This window comes from Schistocerca piceifrons, chromosome 5 (genome assembly GCF_021461385.2).
Source record: "Schistocerca piceifrons isolate TAMUIC-IGC-003096 chromosome 5, iqSchPice1.1, whole genome shotgun sequence".
Classification (NCBI taxonomy): domain Eukaryota; kingdom Metazoa; phylum Arthropoda; class Insecta; order Orthoptera; family Acrididae; genus Schistocerca; species Schistocerca piceifrons.
Window position 1 is genome coordinate 344,443,318 of NC_060142.1, and position 21,012 is coordinate 344,464,329.

Below are 21,012 nucleotides of genomic sequence, written 5' to 3' on the forward strand. Positions count from 1 at the left end.
TGATAAGAAGCGTACCACGGACGCTTAGCCAAGATGAAATGTGTGACAAGCCGCAGAGACTTTTCAAAAAAGAAAGAGAGATTTAAAACAGTCACTCCATTACGATTACGTGTGCTCCTGACTGCACATGTAATTCTGATCGTACGTGCCGCCAGCTTGCACAGCTGGGTGACAAGATTTACACGCATCACATCGTCGGAGCGCAGCGGACCGCGGTGCAAGCCAATAAACGTTTGCCGGCGGCGCGGCTCGACGCACTGTGCGCTGCGCGCATGCGCCGTGCGGCGCGCGGCGCTCGGGTCGCGCGCGGCCGGCAGTGCCCGTCCTGCAGCCGCCGGCACCCGTCCGCGCCCGCCCACGGCCGCTCTGCCGCTGGTGTTGCTGCTGCCTCCGCCGGCAGCCCGCGGGCAGAAGCCCGACGCAAGGCGCAGGACCTGTCGCGTCCTCCCGGGACAGCCGGCGCGTGCGTAGCCTCCCACCCCGAGGGACTCCGCCTGTCAGGCGTGTGTTCGTACCGGCGTAGCGTGTGTACTGCGAGAAACGAGCGAGCACGCATCGTCTGTTTTCCTCGTGCATGTGCCAGCGACTGTGCCCTCCCGAGTGATGTCCCTCGCGGCAGCTGTCACCGTGCGCTCTGGCATTTCAGTGACAGTCCTTTGAAAAGTGTTGTCTCCGAGCTTGCTGGAAGGTATGAAGAGGAAATTTGTTTACTGATTCTCTCGCCTCACGTTCCTGGGAGGTGGTACGTCTTAGTGATACGTGGTGAACCGTGTGGGAACACGTGTGTCGCAGTGACGGTAGCGAAGTGACAGATGAATTTAGCTCGCTCTTAGGAAGATTCGACAGTCGCCAGGCTTACACAAGCTGAGTCGAGGTAAGTTTAGCAGACTGTCAATCACAGCATACAGTCGTTTTAATCAGATCTCGCATATACCCCAACAAAATAATTAACAGCATGAAATTGAAGAAAAATCACTACTTGTGATCTGAAACAATAGTTCTGTCGAATTTATATCGCCGTTGAATCGCACATTATGATAGATCAAAGCGAAAATTAAAATAATTTTTGACCCTGGACGTCTTCCCGGCATAATGGATTTTCGTGAGGCTTCGGGCTTGCAGCCGGATGACGTCCACATCCTGTCATGATATTTCGGCTTACAACCATTGAGTTATCTTCAGGTGAGTATTACAGCGTAAAATTCGCCTGGAGATGGCTGAATGGTTGTCAGTCGAATTATCCTGACACGATGTTGACGTCATCCGGCTACTAGCTGAAAATCTCATGGAATACTTAATTACTTCTCCAATCTCGTGTGACTTAGTTTCACAATATGTGCGCAGGATTTCGCGGCCAGAGACGTCAATAACATATTTTTTTTCGTGTCTGTGAAAGATAGAGATGTAAATTATTCATACTGCGCGTTGACAGAAACTTGTGAAATGTTATCTAAACTATTAATTACATTAATTTTAATAACCAACAGCTTAAGTTGCACCGGTTACCTAGAATTTACCTAGGTTTCAGTCGGGATAACCCACCCTTTTTCAGAATAACAGTAACTACCGTTTGTCCATCGTGGACATCGTCAAGCTAAAACTACAAAGCCATAAATTATCGTCAAACTGTAAAAAGTTATCTGAAACTGTCTCGGCCACACTTCGCGACCGCGATGCGGCAGTCACGAGTGCTGTACTGGAAATCAACGGTAAACCTAGGTAAATTCCAGGTAAACGGTGCAACTAAGGCTGTTGGTTATTAAAATTAAAATTAGTATTTATACAGTTGTTGACAGGGCCGCGAAATGTTGAAGATATTAATTATATTCCATGGCGCACACAAAATAGGTTAAAAGTTCATAGATACTTGTCCTCACATAGTCTTGACTTTTAAGTACCTTGTCGCTTCTCATATCTCTGTTGGCACGAGTTCCTAAGCACAGTGTACATCACAATTGGAGGAGGAGTTGTAAAAAGAAATGTAACTTCATTTGGAGGCGTTTTTGATGATCTAATGAAAGTTCAGTAGTGCGGCAGCGAAAGAAACTACTCAACGAATTATGAATGTCATGCAGATATATTTAATTCGGACGATTCTCTCCGAACAGTATAAACACGGTACCATGTCCACGTTCGGCAAGCAATTTTATCTTGTGAATGTTATTATTAAGAATTTTTCCCGTTTAACAACCAAACGGTTATAGGATACCCCCTGTCAACTGTCATATTTCTCGTAAATACTTTGATGTTTGTATCTGTTTCTCTGTCACTGCTAACGTATCATTAACGTACGTCTTTTTGTAGAGTGTGGTTAAACTAAAACTGACAATCGAAGCACTTCATATATCCTAACATAAACATTTACTTTTTATTTTATCGTTTCTTCTAAGGGACATTGTTTTTATGGTTAGCGCTGTTCCACACATTCCACTGAAGGACAGATGTTTCGTTCATTTATCACACACCGGCAGCAAAATGCACTTCTTCAGTGTAGTACTACAATCCACACCAAATGCCAAGCGGGTACAGTCATACAAAAGGCACTTGAATTGCTCATTTGCATGTTTCGAGACACAGTAATCTCTGAGTTGCCATCATATGACCGATACTGCTTGCAATGATCTCGCGTTCGTTTATGTTCTGCGGTGCAAAATGAGTTTGTTGCCGCAGGTTGCGTTTTTACTGCCGAAGTTAAACACACTTCTGCAGTCGTAACGTCAGTCCATTACCTGATATACTTACTATCTTCACCGATTACCTTGCGAACATCTTGTTCTAAAACGACAGACATCGAAACAAAGACGCCAGGTTTCTTTTAGTATTTTGGTTAATCTATGCTGTTTTACACGACGTGTAGCTTCTGTACAGCGGGAGAGGAAACAAAAACCAAATAAAACCTCAGCTCGCGGTTTGTGAATTCCATCTGAAACCTGGTCCTTGCAGAAATAGTTTTAAGCGAGTGAGCGTGATTAACAACTACGGTACTTTTCCTTTGTGCACCACTCGTGCGCTTACCGCCGAAAAATTTTTCCTCCTGGCTACTTCGTGCAGCACGCCACTGTTCCGTGAAGTTCGTGGCGAACTGTTCTACTTCAACGCCTATTCATGGCAAATAAAGTGCCTGAGACCACCGCCAGTGGCTAGGATAGGCCGCAGACCTTAGCCGCAATATTTCCGCCGTTCGATCTTCCTTTCAGACCTACTCGAGGTGTTATTTGTCGGTACGTTTGAGAACATGCAATTTAGAATCGTGCAATTTAATTCTCTCTCTCTCTCTCTCTCTCTCTCTCTCTCTCTCTCTGTGTGTGTGTGTGTGTGTGTGTGTGTGTGTGTGTGTGTGTGTGAGAGAGAGAGAGAGAGAGAGAGGGGGGGGGGGTCGGTGTCGGAAATTCCTTTTTTCTTTTGAGTATTTGATCCAATATCAGTTGCTAATGAATAATTTAAGAAATACTGTCAACAGGAAATAGTTACTATCAACAATGACAATATGTATATCGGCCATATTAGTGGTCAGATGAATCGTAAACCATCATTTCAGTCCGCACAGAGACGATCGTTAAAATCTATGGTACATTTAGTACTTGGATTCACCATAATGCCTCGCGGATCATCCTGCAGCTGTGACGTACACGAAAATTACTAGACGTATGAAACTGTTTGGCTATAGGTACTTCTCTACCTAACTACACCATGAGACCAGTGACCACTAACTCAATCACTAGCCACTGAAGGGCATACAATCGACTCTTTTAACAACGTAACTGATTCAGTACACTTAGACATCTTGGAGGGATCTCAGTGTCTCGCCATCACTGTGTTACTGTATCTACCCTCAGGAGGGTTATTCTATACGTATGGAATTCAGTCTGAAATCTGCTACTGCTTTTCATCGCACCATATAGGTTGTAACCACTGCGGATGGTGTCTTCAGTTCGAAGAATGGTTTCATGCGGCTTTCCACGCACAGTAGTGCAGCTCGTGCTTGGGAAATGTAACGTCTGCAGCTTTGTCCTGCTTTCTCAGTGCAGTACAGCACGGCCACTTTGGGTAAAGTTACAAGGAGAGATCACTCAATTATTTAGACTATTGCTCGTGCAACTACTGAAAAGACTGCTGCCCAGCGCCAGGAACCCTAAATGTTAGTCTTACCTTCCACAGACCCGTTGTGGTTCCACCTACGGTACGACTGCGTGTATCGTCAAGGCACTTAAGTCACTCAACCTCGGTAAGGTCCACGGTTCATGGAGGAGGGGAAGAGGTGTTATGGTTTCACATACAGGCACTAGAAGTGTGTAGCATTTTACTTTCTTCTTGTTGGAAGTAAGCAAATGCTACATGATGATAAATTCCCGAAATCTACTTTCGTTTTACACTGATCACTTTACGGGATATAGCGGAGGGAACCACTGCTGCATCTGCCATCCCCCTCTTTCCTCTTCCATTCACGAACGATGCGGGGGATGAATTACCGCCAGCAAGCCTGATATTAACACAATTACTTCTCAATTCACAGACTTGATCATTTGCGAGACGTTTCTGGGAAAAAGTATCTTCTTGATGTACTTGGAACGTGTGCCTTTCGTATTTCAGCTGAAAGTTCCCTGTGCTGTACTATGCCAGTGTTGTAGCTTCTGCTGCTACAAAATGTAACATCTTAATGACGCCTTCGCATTTACTGAACGAACTCGTGACGAAACACGTACTCTTTTTCGGGTTCACATTTATCTGCCTTATAAATCAAGGGTCACAGATCAGTGAGTACTACTCAAGAATGGGTCCGTCGGAGGTTTTGCTCGCTTCCTCATGGAGTGAATTTTATTCTCCTCAGAATACTTGCAGACAATCTCAGTGCGGCATCTGTCTTTCGATCTTTTGCGGGTGTTCCTGCTTTTGTCTGCTATTTTCTAGCGTTGCTAACTGCTTACACATGACAGAATCATCAGCGAAAAGCCTAATGGAGCTTCCTACGAAGCCCACCCGACGACTGATACGCATCCTGAAGACTAACCGTCCTGCAAAACACTTGGGGTAAAAGGGAAGTAACTTTCACATGCGAGAATTTTTCCCCGGTTAGGACAACTTGTTAGCTACCAGTAATAACTCAGTCACCCAATAGATCCATCAAAAACTCCGTAAGTTTGTTTGTTATTCACCAAGCGACAGCGCTGAACTTTAGCAATTCATTCTGAAGATCAGTGACCGTGGCTTCAGACCATTTACTTCCTACAGAGGGTATTTTCGGATTGCGGAACGGTAACAATAAAGCAGCATAAAATGTGGCCGAAAATTTTAAAACTGATTGACGTCAGACGTATACATCAACAATTGTGCCTGTCAGTTCCAACACCCTTCCTAAAACTTTAAATGGCTTTAAAATTTTTTTTCCGACTGCTTGTAAACTTTCATGGCTCCAGAGTTCAACGATTGATCCTATTTACAAGGTTCTGTTGCGTAAGCTGCATAGAATCGTACACTTATCGCATACGGCCAAGTCACCTTTCCCCTGATGGGATATTTAATTTCGTTTTCTGAGCCACGATCATTTATCTCAGTATCTATCATTTTGGCGCTCATGTGACAGTTGAAAGCAGGAGACATAGAACGATCTTCCTCAGCAAAATAATTTTATTGCTCAATGGTAGCTGAATGGCCGTATGACTGACTTTGATCTGTTTATGCAATCTATGTAAAATTTAAATTTCTTAGGATTTTCCCCCAAATCGGTAAAGTAGGACCTTAAATGAGAAACAACGAAACGTATCTATTGTGAATTGATTTTGGAATAATACCTAGCGCCCAGAGGTCTCATATTTATTCCACTGCGTTACTTTTCTTGATATTTTCGACACGGTGCAGTTTTTCATCATGTTGGTAGCCGATTTACGATGCTTAGCATTTTTTGGTATGCGACCATATGTATGGATCGGTCACATTCCTATGTATCCAACAAGTGATAATTATCTACAGCCTCAAGAATTACTCGACGTCTATTTGTATGGTTTATCCGCACCGGGATACGATTTTTGAATCAGCACGAAAACTCCATTGTTTTTTCTTCAATTTAAAGGCAAAGAGATCCATTTCATTAATGCGTACCGACTGAGTTAACGAATACCCTTTGTTGACATGGCGTGCGTATATATTTTTTTTTCTTGTGCGTTAGAAGGTAATAGCGATCTCTTTAGTAATGAACACCATTATTACATCAGACTGACGGCTCTTCGCTGTCCGTATAAGAGAAGAAGGGCGCTGTTTGTCACATCCCCTGGACAAACAAAGCCTGGAAACCCAAAGGCGGTGGTTTTCGGTAGAAGATTCCTCTGTCAAACAAAATAGCAATTATCCCAAATTACAAAACCGTCAACCGTGCCGCAAATTTCAGCATTTCCAATGTATTTTACCACTCGACGAATTTCCGTCAGCGACATATCATTATTCAGCTATTAAGATGCCATTAAATATCTTTTCCCATTTCTAGAAGAGAACTGATGGAGGCAGAGCGTCGTCTTCACACAATCTGTTACTCTAGTGTAGCAAAAATGTAGAATTGAGAAATTACGTATTAAATCTCTCTCTCTCTCTCTCTCTCTCTCTCTCTCTCTGTGTGTGTGTGTGTGTGCGTGCGCGCGCTCGTGCTCTTGTGTGTGCGTGTGAGCGCGCGCTGTGTAATATTTTGACCACAGCCTTAGGACCTACTGAACAATCACGACGAAGCGTTGGTGAACTAAACGATCTGTAATCGGAATTAGGCTTTTCTGATTTTTTTGGTAACTGTGTTATCGTTACATTCACTAGTATTTCGCGGGTATAGGCTTTCGCTGCGCTGGCGTGGATCGGGCGGTACTGTAGCTCAGTGAAACGCACAACATATTGACGATGCTAATCACTGGTCACAGTAAATGTTCGTCAGTATTCAGAACATACCTCTCCCTGGTTCGCTGGTAAATTTCCCCGTTTATAAACGTTGGTACGACCGCGGCAGTGATTATAAAGTTTCGTTAAACTTCTTTTCCTTGTGCCCTTCTCCCGCATGCTGGGTCTTCATGGTTATTAACTGATTTGGTATGGTTAAGTTAAGGGGTGGCCAGATGCTCTTTCAGTTGCCAACTCGCTACCCCTGTCTCATCTCTCCCAGACGCAATATGTGTACCTCAACTGCCTGCCTGTCAAGTTATTCATGTGAAAATGTGCGAAAGTTTTCTAAATGTTTGTGAATCGTATAACTGAGGCGGTACTTTGGTACCAGCCCAGTATTCACCTAGTGAGCTTATTTATTCATTTATTTTCATCTATTTATTCCTCATGATTACTGCCTGATAGGCCATACAAGTCACATATTCTTGGACCGTAATAAGTTATGTATTATTTATTTATTTATTTATGATACTTAATTTTAAAAAAGAGATAAAATCTACAACCACTTCTACTACAATATTGCAATAAAACCCTTAAACAGTTACCCAGCTGTTAATCTACTACAAACACTAGAAACAATTTGTTCTCTGCTTGTTCATTTATTTTGGTGTATTTCACTTGTAGATGGTTGTTTTCTCTACTGGATCCGCTCTCATACAATCCGGATTCCTGGGACATAGGGAAACACATCAGCAGCGTTTCCACTATAGCAAATAATTCCACCCACCACTGCTTCGTCTTAAAGTCCACACTTTCATGATCACTTGTACCAACGCAGTGTAGGTTGTTGGGTCAGTATTTCATTCGGTGGCCCTTGCCATTATTTTAATATGGTAACGGTTGTGCTTCGGCGTACCTGGCATCCAGTACGGCTTTCGTGTGCTACATGGTCACGGGATACAAAGGATTGCTGTGTTTCATGACTCCCGAAGCAACGTAAATTTTGAATTTTTAATGTACGTGAAAAATTTTTACAGCAGAGTTAACAAGATTCTGCTGTAGACTTTAATTTTTGTTAGTCTATTTTGATAATGGCCGTTTCAATTCACGATGAACTGGGGCATCAAACTAGAGGCTGGACTGATATCTTTGAATAAGTAAAATATAAAGCAGAACTAACGAAATTCTATACCCATTTACTCCAAAAACGTAGAGACTATTACTCGATCACACGAGCCCGTAAGTACACAAAGAAATCTATGAAGCATTTTGTAGAAAGTTCATTTCAATTTTCCTCATTTCTTGTATAGCAGAGGAGAATGTTGTATCTTGACGATAATGTACCTAGGAACACAATGGAGCTTACTAAAACCAGAGGACGTTTTGGTTAGTTCGTTCATAACACGCGTATCATAGCATAGCGGATAGTCAATGCTGATGGAGATATGAAACGAATAAAAACTTCTGATATCTACTGTAGACGTTCCACTAACAAATTCTTAATTGAGGAGACTAACGAACCTCACAGACACCTCAATAACTTTTCGCGCAAACGTGAAAGCCGTTTCGCCCCAATTGCATTTGCATAGACGACTGTTGTGTACAGAAGATAGACTGTGCGGATTAATTTATATCATTATTTCTTACTGCCGTACTACTTTGTCACCTATGGAATGACCAAAAAAATATATGAGAGGGTGTCTGTGTTTGCCTTAATCTATCTAAATGTTTGTGAATCGTATAACTGAGGCGGTACTTTGGTACCAGCCCAGTATTCACCTAGTGAGCTTATTTATTCATTTATTTTCATCTATTTATTCCTCATGATTACTACCTGATAGGCCATACAAGTCACATATTCTTGGACCGTAATAAGTTATGTATTAATTATTTATTTATTTATGATACTTAAACCAAACATTCTCACGCAGCGAAGAAATTAGTTTAGAGTCGATCTTCTTTAAATTTACATTACTCTGCCGTCAAAGTAAGCATTACCTTAATGATCAATGTCTCTCACCATGTCCGTAATGCGAACAACACAATTCTTTCAAAACTGACTTCATGCATATACCACATACACTGTGGCGTGTTGCTCCTGAGACAATGGTTTCCTCCCTGTAAACTACCTATCTTTACGTTTCCCTTCTTTACCCTAACTCACGTCAGGGGGTTATAGTGATGATCTACTAAACAATACTTCACCTAAGATCCTTTCTTGTTCCTGATCAGTTGATGACTGTGCTCCTTATAATATTAAGCTTCCTTACCCGAAGTTCGAGTAGCTCACTGTATTATAAAACGTGTTCCGGTTCCTCCTAAGATTATATGACTGCGTATGATTCCTTCTTTCCTCAGCCAACATTAAACATTCCTGCCCTTCACTTCTTTAGCGATGTATTTTTCGTTTTGATATACACGTATGATTCACTAAATGCGAAGGTGATCAGTATTTAGTATGTCTTAAGTAACAATTTATGTTCGAGGAAATCAAAGTGAACTCTAACAAAGGGAACGAAATACATAGCACGTTCATAGCTCCTTGAACAATGTATTTCTTTATTAATAGAAATACTGTCGATTACTTTTTTAATTATTTGACTGGGAGAATTTAATTCAAAAAATGGCTCTGAGCACTATGGGACTTAACTTCTGTGGTCATCAGTCCCCTAGAACTTAGAAATACTTAAACCTAACTAACCTAAGGACATCACACACATCCATTCCCGAGGCAGGATTCGAACCTGCGACCGTAGCAGTCGCGCGGTTCCGGACTGAGCGCTTTAACCGCGAGACCACCGCGGCCGGCAGAATTTAATTGTTTTATGAATTATCGACAGGAGTAATGCGTGTGAAAATGTTGCGAATCGTATTTTGGAGGTATTGGTGCATTACAGTCATTCATTTCCATCCCTATTTCTCTCAAGAAACAAACAGTTTTAACTGCTTATGAATTGGTCATGACAGAATGTACCTTTTGCGCGTCTTCATTCCTACCCGTATATCTGCGAGTGTTAGACGAATCTTCCAGACATATCTCTGGTGGCTCTAGGTGAATGAATCATACAGCAGGTCACTGTTCTCAGTTCAGTATATACGTACCACGTGATAATGTGGTTATACTAGTCATGTGTATTGACAAGGCGCTCTTTATTAGAAATTAATCTGGCTGTTTTCTGCTAACATTTAACGAAACGAGAATTTTACATTAAAAAGGGGTAAATGTTTATTTACATGTAATTAATTTGAATACATAATACCGAGAATTATCGTTCGTTGCGTGCGATAATGTTTACTTCCAGCAAGTTACAGATCAAACCTGAGTAGAATATTTAAATAATAATGTTGAAAATTATATTCCATAATGCAAATGCAACGTTCATTTTCAGCATACATTTTTAATGACTAAACTTCCTGGTCGTAGTACGTCCGTTCTAAATTTGGGAATGTAAATGACAATCTTCTATTTGTAGAAGTTCATTTTATTTTATTCAATGCTGTCAGACTTGACTTAGTATGGAAATATTATTAAGTGGCACTCTAAATATTTCAAAACAATAATGTTGAGAGAGCCACCAAAGAAGGTCGATAGCTTAAAGTAATTGCATTCTCCCGGGCGCTTTTTCGTACTGGCAATAACGACCCTCGAACCGTTAGAACGCATATTTCTCGTTGTGAAAGAAGTAATCGTTCACGTTCGAGCGTTAAAATCCTCCGGTACAAGATACCCTGTTGTAGCACAGTCAGTTCATTTCAGCTAAATGCAAGTGTTTTTATTATCACTTAGACGTTTCACAACACTTTTTACATTCTCCGCTAACCTTTCACTAGTATTTCTTTACACTCTTGTTCACAAACAAGCCGTGTAAATTGATAAAAATTACAAGTGCACGATGCCAAACTGGTAGTCGCTTTTATGCCACTAAACAAGTCGTCCTCGTACTCGTACTAGGGCGTCTGCGACGTCGTTACCGGACTTTTTAAAGAGTGTCGAAACGATCTGGTTCATTATAAAGACGCCGCTAAGTGCTGTCTTCGAAGATTTCGCATCTTATTTCTTTCGTTTCCACAACTATATTTAGTTTTCAATTCAGTTGCCTCAGCTAAATATTTTTCCGAAGGTAGTGGTATAATTTTGTACAAATTACGGCAGAAAAATAAGAAGAAATGACTTCCGTGAAAAGTTTTTTTTTTCTATTATAGAGCAACTTGACAACAAGAAGTTAAAACTTCAGCGGTAGTTTGGAGGTTGAGAAATAAAGTAGTGGCCCCCTGTTCCTGTAAAAGTTTTTGTCAGTGTTGTGCAGTCACTACAGGTATCTAGAATGTTACGTCGTGAGAGTATCGGATTGAGCTGGCATGCAATTCCCACGGAACTGTGGCAATATTTGCATATTGTGTTACTCTAAAGAAACAATATGATGGTATTTACAGTCTGCCCGATACGGAATAAAAAATTAGAACGTGTAGTGTTCTAAATTTGTAAAGGAACGTATTTTATGCGACCGAGGCTACTACAGTATACTCGTTTCCATAAGAACGGAGAACTTCTTTCTATATTATTTTAATGTCTGACAGTTAGTTACAAATGAAAAAGAAAAGTCACAACCGCAACAAACCTCTTCTTATGAGAGCATCCTAAGGTCTGTTTTAGATCATCTTCAGACCTCGCTCCAGTATGATAAACCGTGGCTGTGAACGGAGCAGGCACCATGTACAATCCTGGTGTGAGCTCTGAAGATGGTCTAAAACAAACCGAGACCGGTAGCCTCATAAGAAGATTTTCGTTGCCGTTTTTACTGTTAATTTTCATTTTTAAGTAATAAAAATACCGCCTGCCTGTGTGGCCGAGCGGTTCTAGGCACTTCAGTCTGGAACCGCGCGACCGCTACAGTCGCAGTTCCGAATCCTGCCTCGGGCATGGATGTGTGCGATGTCCTTAGGTTAGTAAGATTTAAGTAGTTCTAAATTCTAGGGGACTGATGACCTCAGATGTTAGGTCCCATAGTGCTCAGAGCCCTTTGAACGATTTTGAATAAATATACTCCAAGAGAAAAGCCCTCAAAAATTTCTGGCAATTAGCTCCGATATGTCATACACTCCTAAAATCTGTTTGATGCAGCATCGTGTTATGGAAAGAAAACTAAATTAGTTTTACCAATTTCAGACTATAAGTTAACTAGAAACGCTTTCTAAGAAGTGCGTTTCGTATTTTACCTGTGTTAATGGGATATATGTGGACTGTGAAATCCCGTATAATTTCAGTCAACGTTATAACATGATTCCTGTTTATCAAAAGGATATTGACTGGACCATCTCTAATGTTGGCGTCGACTAAATATTAAAGTAGAGTCTAGCTCATCAAATGTTTCCAACAAAGATCAAAGAAAACAAACGAACACTCCACTACGTCCCGAAAACTACTGTCTGAAATGAAATGAGAACGTAACGATGCTGTTAAACGTTATATGAGTTATTTTGTCATGTGTGTGTTTCCAAAAGAGGTAGCGAAGCCGTAACACTCTTTTAAAGAATAATAATTCGTGATGGTACCCTTAGGAGCCCAACATATTGCTACTAGTAAGTTCTTGTATTATCTGTTGAACACCCAAGACTCAATACGTAGGATTAAAATTTACCGTTTTTCTTAGTAGTTTGTATTTTACACGGATATTCCGAAAGCCTTATCTTGTAATTCCAGTTGGGAGAAGGAAAGAAGGAATATTTGGTTTATCGTTAGAACGAAAAATAGCTTTGGGTGCAATTTAAGGAAACGAGACAGTATAGTAATTACTAAAAAAGTAAATGGTGCAATAGATTACATCCGTTATCCTTGGTTATTGTTCGTCATCAAAGAGGTGCGAACAATATGTAGAGATTGTAAAATCCAGGAGGGATTGTTTATTGTAAGTTTCTGTGATGACTGATAATGGTATTTAAATGCAAAATACTGTATTATTCGAGGGGATCCGTGCGATTTTTTCGCACTTTTATAGTTTTACATAATGCCAGTATTTTGAATAAGTGTGTGTTTGGGGGAGGGGGGGGGGGGATCTAGAGCACTTTCAGCCTCTACCAATATATTATAAGAAACGAAACATACTGCTGCTTGCGGTCGTTGTAAGTAATACTCAAAAGAAATCCTCTGTCTCTCTAAATCGCGTAACTTATATCAGATATCAATTATGTAAGATAAATGCGACGTAACTCGTCGATTTTGGACTAGAAGAGATGGTTAAACGTCAACATTCAAAATACAAATTGCGCTTTTTTGTGACGCAGCAGTAGTCTGATGTTTCTATTGCAGTCTGACCCCAGGTCAATGTTTCACACCGAATAAAAATGCAACTATTACCTATTAGATTTTCGTAACGAGTCTCGTATGCATTAGAAATACTCTTCCCTTTCTATAATTTGTTTACGTGAGACGCGAAACATTCTTCCCATGCTACGTTAATTCAACTGCTGTTTCGATATAAAGCATGCAACTCCGAGCAGTGAACCGTAACCACTATTGAATATAGACACAATAAACTGAATTTCACTCCAAACAAGATGAGTTCCTACGATAGCTGACAGCACTCATTTCTCCAGATAGTTACATTAGAAAATCAAACCTAGTGATTACGTATTTGTTTACATAAGTTAGCCATTTGCATGTAGATTAGAAAAATACTGATTCATTCCAGTGGTTTAGCGTGCCTGTTCAAAAACGCTTCGTACAACCATTATTTTACTTTCCACTCAGCGTATCGGAATTGTGCGTTCTGCAAATTTATCCACAATTACTGTTGCATACTGATGATTGAGCCTTCATTATTATCTGCCGAATCTTGAATTGTGTGCATGCTGCATCAAATCATTCTTAATTATTTTTAATTTGGCTGTAGTTTCTCATTGATGTGTATTATAAGCTTGCGTATTATAAATAGAAAAAAATTCTCATTTTCCAGGCACAGCACCTAGAAGATAATATGTTATAATTCTGTATATTCCTTAGTGCACTGATGTAGTTATGTAGCTTCATATAATGTATTTTAGATTCTCTTTTACGGATATTTTTTGGGCAACGTTTTGCAATGTTATCAAATTAATGACAATTACAAAACTGAATTTGTAGATATTACATTGGCTTTTTTGTTACTGTTTCTTGTCTCTCCATCGTTCAGACCAGGCTTGCAACCATATAAATTCCAAAGTTCGCATTTAGTGTTTCAGCGACTGCATGATGCGCATTAAATGACATACGTGACACATAATAGTGTTTTGAACAATGTGTACAGTATTTGTATTTTAGTGTTACATTTGTTGTGTTGCATTTGTCGATTTGTTTTCCATCAAGATGGTACAATTATACGGAATATTTCCGAGAATTTGCACCTATCCCCTACCGTTCTGTTGCTGTCAGCTCAACACTGATGAGGTTCTCGCGTTGCCAAGCGAGTTTTCATCGTTTACTATGTCGTCCTCTGGACATTAAATTGCGTGAGAGTCGTATATAATCTGTCTGTTGATAAAATAATACTAATTTGTGAGGGACCTGCATGTCATACTCGAACTATTCTTCTTCTGACGGGCTGCAAACGTGAAGCAAAGGTAGATTATGTACGAAGCGTTTTGCGTTGTTGGTCTATATGTGTTTTATTTTGACTTTAAATCGTTAGGTTCCATACAAACAGGAGCTACAGTGGTAAGCACAGTTAATGTCGTTGGAAAATGGAAATGTCGTGTGGCTAGGGCCTCCCATCGGGTAGACCGTTCGCCTGGTGCAGGTCTTTCGATTTGACGCCACTTCGGCGACCTGCGCGTCGATGGGGATGAAATGATGACGATTAGGACAACACAACACCCAGTCCCTGAGCGGAGAAAATCTCCGACCCAGCCGGGAATCGAACCCGGGCCCTTAGGATTGACAGTCTGTCACGCTGACCACTCAGCTACCGGGGCGGACAATGTCGTTGTTATATAGTAACGTTATACATATGACGAAAATGTGTTTACTTCACATTAGCGTGATGCTTGTTCCATAGTAATTCTGAATTGTGGTAGGCAGATATACCCCAGATTAAAGTAGTTTACCAACTAATAAATTATATGTTGTGTTTTTATGTGTAGGATTACTTTTGAAGCGAAAAGACCAACACTGCAAGGGGCGGAGTCGGTGATATGCAACCTGAAAAACAGCCTTGCAGCTCAAGAAGGGAGGACGGTGCCAGAACATATCAAATATGGTGGCTAACTCACAGTGCATGGAACGCGTGAACTAATAACGTTCCGGAAAATGAAAGCATTTAGTATGAGAGCATAAAACTTTCATACGTTTGAAGCTGCGTGAGGTTTTTAAAAATACACGAAACTTCAGTAGAGTCCATCTGTGTCATTATTGATTGCCTGAAAGCCATACAAGTAATGTGGTACCCAAGGATCATATTCGCACATTCCCCAGTTTCCAGTGCGTCACGATATCGATATCACAACATATTCGTCGCATATGGTGAGATTCCACTTGTAGTCCGTTCCAAGCACTTGTACTTTTTCATCACCGCAGGGCATAAATTGTTCTGCTAAATGAGACCATCAGTATCCTGTGTTGTCTCATATTTGTTTATCGACAGCAACCGTAAAGGCAAAAAAACGGTATTTTAGTATTTTTGTATTGTTAAACACAACATTTTGGCCCAATGAAGGGAAACGGAATGTCTTACTCTTACACTTTATTATTACGTCTGTTTACCCCACGAACTATGTGCTAGTGATATGTAGAATAATTTCTGTGATGGAATCGCCTTTTATCAAATGGTCAACGAGTCCGTTAAAGTCGAGCATGAGCTGAAACGAAACGTCGAATTAATTTTTTAAACTACGTTTTATTATTAAATGCTGAATGTCCGGTCCGCTACATGACAGCTTATTTTATTATTCCGCTGTAACCGTCCTCTTGGCCGAACTATTAATACCGAATCAGTTATCGTTAACAGATTCAGGTCGCCGGTAGATATCCAAAGATATCAGCGCTTTCTTTTACGTCGATAATAAAGAGGAATATTATTCGGAAATAGAAGCTGACAATTCCGGTTCAACTTGGGAAAAAAGTGCAACTAATAACTTCTTGGGTTCAATTACTAGATATTTTTGTTTAAATTTCGTTTCTGTTTGGAGAATGATGTTTCATTTGACATAGGTCTGTCATTCATTTACTCATTCATTAATTTTTTCCCTCATTTATCATGTTCCGTTAATCCCGCCATGTAAGAGAGCGTTCTGGGATGTCGAACGAATAAAGTTATACTGAATATAGTGTCACGAATATTGCTGGGTTAACAATCATTATAAACAAAGGCGTGTTTCGTTGCGGCAGGACGTTTCCTCTAAATTTTAATTACGAAATTTCTTCTCCGAGTGCCAGTGTATTACCGAAAGAACATCGTTCCACGATGGTGTATTGTATATGACACCGTTTCATAAATATTAATGTGATATAATCTCGTATCTTTCATGTAACTGTTAGTGTTCAGTGAAAGGTGTACTTCAATTAGTATATCGATTGTACTGCACGATCCTTGTCTATGCACTCTTTTGACAGTTGCCATTTCTCCTGCCCACATTTTTCTACAAATACAGTTGCACCATCAATATCTGTGTGTAGACCTGGCTTGTTGGCGATGCATCGCAAGGTTTGTCTTCTCGTTGTTGCCGTTTATATGTGACTTTTTAATTGTTTTATAATACTGTAGTTGTTGCGAACACTATCACTCTAAGCGTTCTTTATTTTGGATCATGCACTTAGACAATCGTGCTGAGCCCACGCGTTTTTTATTTCTAGAGGATGGTACATCCAAATCTGTTACACGTAGCCGGCCGAAGTGGCCGCGCGGTTCTGGTGCTGCAGTCTGTAACCGCGAGACCGCTACGGTCGCAGGTTCGAATCCTGCCTCGGGCATGGATGTGTGTGATGTCCTTAGGTTAGTTAGGTTTAACTAGTTCTAAGTTCTAGGGGACTAATGACCTCAGCAGTTGAGTCCCATAGTTCTTAGAGCCATTTGAACCATTTTTTTGTTACACGTAGTTACTGTTCTTGAGAAAACACAACCAGTACAATTGTACGCGTTTTTCTAATGTAACTTTCATTTAATTTGAAGAGATGTTACTGTTTTAGATGCATCTAAAAACGAGACACGCTCAGGTTAGTAATTTTAATAATATTTCCTTCTTCCTTAGTAGCGTACAGGCTTAAAATATATTGCAGTGGAACAATTTTTTTTTCTTAAAATTTATGAAGCCTGTGGTGCCCACCCAGGAGAAATCGACACAAATGTTTTGTTTACTCCCATCTAAATAGAGGCAAAGTCTGCCTCCATAGCCTTGTGGTCAGCTTAGATGACTGCAATGCGAAGGAGCCGGGTTCGAATCCCAGTACTGACAGGCATTTTTCCTTCGTGGGAGAATTGGTTCAGGGTGTATTTAGTCTCGTGACCCCAATTGAGGGCTTCTTTATTATAAGTAGCGGATCCAAGGCATGGAAATTCGACAAAAGGGGCGTAAGAGTGGTGTTCTGACCTCATGCATTTCCATACCGTATCTGAATGACGTCGCATGGCAGAGGATTAAATGGAGGCCGGTCAATATCTCTTGGGCTTCAGGACCTGGACGAGCTCTTTTTCTTTTACGTACGAACAAACGACAATGATAAAAGATATCAGGGCTCACAATAAATATTTAAGTGTTTAGTTTTCCCAAGTGGAGCTAAACGTTGGAGCAATTATGTGAAAGTGGGTCTATGAACCATCTTCCAAATACTTAAGTGTGGATGTAAGAAAGCTTCCAAAATAGACGCTTTCTTGCCCAAATCGCAATTGACACGTACCATGGTTACTAGTTTCAGCAAAGTTATATTGCTATCTTCAGATGTAGATGTATTACAAACGTATTAGGAGGTTCAGAATTACCCTACGTAGCTTCGAAAACACGTTAACACAGTTCGACATACCTTCGCATACGTGAATTACTAAGTCCCTACGTGTGGCACATTGCCTCCTGGTCATTGAAAACATGGAAGTAAATTGAGAAATCAAAAATATTGCGGAAAGGAAAGCGCTAGAAAAGTTTATCGTGACTCCACAGTCACAAATTAAAAAATGTTACCTCACAGAAAAGACACTCCCGTGCAGCTTAGTGTACACTAAAATGAAAACCATAACTATCACCAACTCACATAGCTGTCAAATACGTCAGGTAGAGCACATCCACTACGGTCAGATATATGTATGTTGATTACCGGCTCTTTAATGCCAGAAAGTTTTCAAAAGGACTACGTAATACCACAAAGTGCCATCAGGTGGCAGCAGTCAAGCTATATTCTAAGTGAACCATTTGCTTACTTCAACGACAAGTTTACAAAATTATTGCAACATTATAAAGCACACATTAACATTTTTACGATCATACTAATTGAAAACTATTTAGTGAAAATGATTTACATTTTCGTTATGTTTGGAAAGGCGAGCCAGGATCAAGGGATAAGACAATTTGCAGCTAAAATACAGTGGTACCAACATATACATATACACCTTTATATGAATACAAAAATAAAGCATGTTACGATACATGGCGTGATATAATTACAAAATCTTTGAGGTGACAGGGGAACAGTATGAGGAGGATAATCGTGTGTCCCATAATATTGACATTATGCGCAGAGGCCAGAGCTGTAATTATAAGTGGTCAACATTTATTCCTGGCCGAGCGGTTTTAGGCGCTTCATTCCGGAACCGCGTTGCTGCTGCGGCCGCAGGTTCGAATCCTGCCTCGGGCACGGTTGTGCTAGTTGTCCTTAGCTTAGTTAGGTTTAAGTACTTCTAAGTCTTGGGGACAGATGACCTCAGATGTTAAGACCCATAGCGCTTAGAGCCATTTTGAACATTTATACCAGGTGCATCAGGATTGGAATAACAACAAACCAAAGGCTCTTAACAACTGTATTAAAGCTATTAACGTAATTACAACGTGAGGTGTGGTAAAGTATAACACGTGTCATAAAAGTCTTAACTGGTCTGTGCCAATGTGCGAATTTACCTAAAGCGCTAAGTAAAAATTAGTCATTACACTTCATAAAACTGATGTAAAATTTGCCACTGTCGCTTGACTAATGTGCAGAAGGTAAACTAAAAAGTAAAAAAGTTCAAGTATGTAAACAAGGCGATTAACCCTTAAAAACATGTATAATACAAGGATTAAGTGAATATAAAAGTTGTAAGAATGAAAAGCAAGTACCACCTAATGTATTCTATAGAACAGTACGGTATGTAACACGAAGTCTGGGTCATTTAGACCTCATGGTGTGTGGTGTAGGGGGCTAGAACCTCGTTAAAGGTATTATATTATACAGCCATTTACTGGGTAAATGTAGTATGTCAGTAATTATGATTCGTATTAACTGCGATCTGGGTATTAAAACGTCTATTTGGGAAGCCTTTTTACAATAACAAAGAGATTTCTCTCTTTATGTCAGTGTCCAGTAATTACACTTGAGAGTGAATTCCGAAGTCATTACATATATGAAGATGTAAAATTATTTATGAACAGCGGCCTATTTTACAAATGTTAGTGTTCCTAGGGTTTAAAATGTTTCGATATATCGTTTATTTTTCAGTACTATAGTCCAATACACGAACGACGGCGTTTCGCGCGCGTTGAATCACGGACGAGGATTGCATTGTTGACGATTCCAAGCATGCGCGTGCTTTCCACTTGAAGAAAACTTACGAGGTGCATTCAGGTTCTAAGGCCTCCGATTTTTTTTCTCCAGACTGGAAAGAGATAGAAACATGTGCATTGTTTTAAAATGAGGCCGCGTTCATTGTCATTACGTCCCAGAGATGGCAGCACCGTACGGCAGATGAGAACTGTTTTAAATACTTAAAATGGCGGCGTTTTCCTTACTTGAACAGTGTGCAATCATTCGTTTTCTGAATTTGCGTGGTGTGAAACCAATTGAAATTCATCGACAGTTGAAGGAGACATGTGGTGATGGAGTTATGGATGTGTCGGAAGTCCGTTCGTGGGTGCGACAGTTTAATGAAGGCAGAACATCGTGTGACAACAAACCGAAACAAACTCGGGGTCGCACAAGCCGGTCTGACGACATGATCGAGAAAGTGGAGAGAATTGTTTTGGCGGATCGCCGAATGACTGTTGAACAGATTGCCTCCAGAGTTGGCATTTCTGTGGGTTCTGTGCACATAATCCTGCATGACGACCTGAAAATGCGATAAGTGTCATCCAGGTGGGTGCCACGAATGCTGACAGACGACCACATGACTGCCCATGTGGCATGTTCTCAAGCAATGTTGATGCGCAACGACAGCATGAATGGGACTTTCTTTTCGTTGGTTGTGACAATGGATGAGACGTGGATGCCATTTGTCAATCCAGAAACAAAGCGCCAGTCAGCTCAATGGAAGCACACAGATTCACTGCCACCAAAAAAATTTCGGGTAACCGCCAGTGCTGAAAAAATGATGGTGTCCATGTTCTGGGACAGCGAGAGCGTAATCCTTACCCATTGCGTTCGAAAGGGCACTACGGTAACAGGTGCATCCTACGAAAATGTTTTGAAGAACAAATTCCTTCCTGCACTGCAACAAAAACGTCCGGGAAGGGCTGCGCGTGTGCTGTTTCACCAAGACAACGCACCCGCACATCGAGCTAACATTACGCAACAATTTCTTCGTGATAACAACTTTGAAGTGATTCCTCATGTTCCCTACTCACCTGACCTGGCTCCTAGTGACTTTTGGCTTTTTCCAACAATGAAAGACACTCTCCGTGGCCGCACATTCACCAGCCGTGCTGCTATTGCCTCAGCGATTTTCCAGTGTTCAAAACAGACTCCTAAAGAAGCCTTCGCCGCTGCCATGGAATCATGGCGTCAGCGTTGTGAAAAATGTGTACGTCTGCAGGGCGATTACGTCGAGGAGTAACGCCAGTTTCATAGATTTCGGGTGAGTAGTTAATTAGAAAAAAAATCGGAGGCCTTAGAGCTTGAATGCATCTCGTATATCCTGCAAATTACGTCTCTCCTTTGCTTATGTGGAATTAATCACTTACCACCACCATCAGTGATGAAAACTCGCAGCAAATGGAATAAAACTTCGCTAC

General features: G+C 40.7%; 1 protein-coding gene across 4 annotated transcripts in view; it reads left to right on the plus strand.

Moving 5' to 3' along the window:
* The first annotated feature begins 336 nt into the window (after positions 1 to 336).
* Positions 337 to 21,012, plus strand: part of LOC124798130 (hemicentin-2-like) — a 1,906,233-nt gene continuing 1,885,557 nt past the window's right edge. For all 4 annotated transcript variants that reach the window (XM_047261391.1, XM_047261390.1, XM_047261394.1 and 1 more), the window contains exon 1: positions 337 to 874. The gene's annotated coding sequence lies outside the window, so the exon portion shown is untranslated. The remainder of the gene's footprint in view (positions 875 to 21,012) is intronic.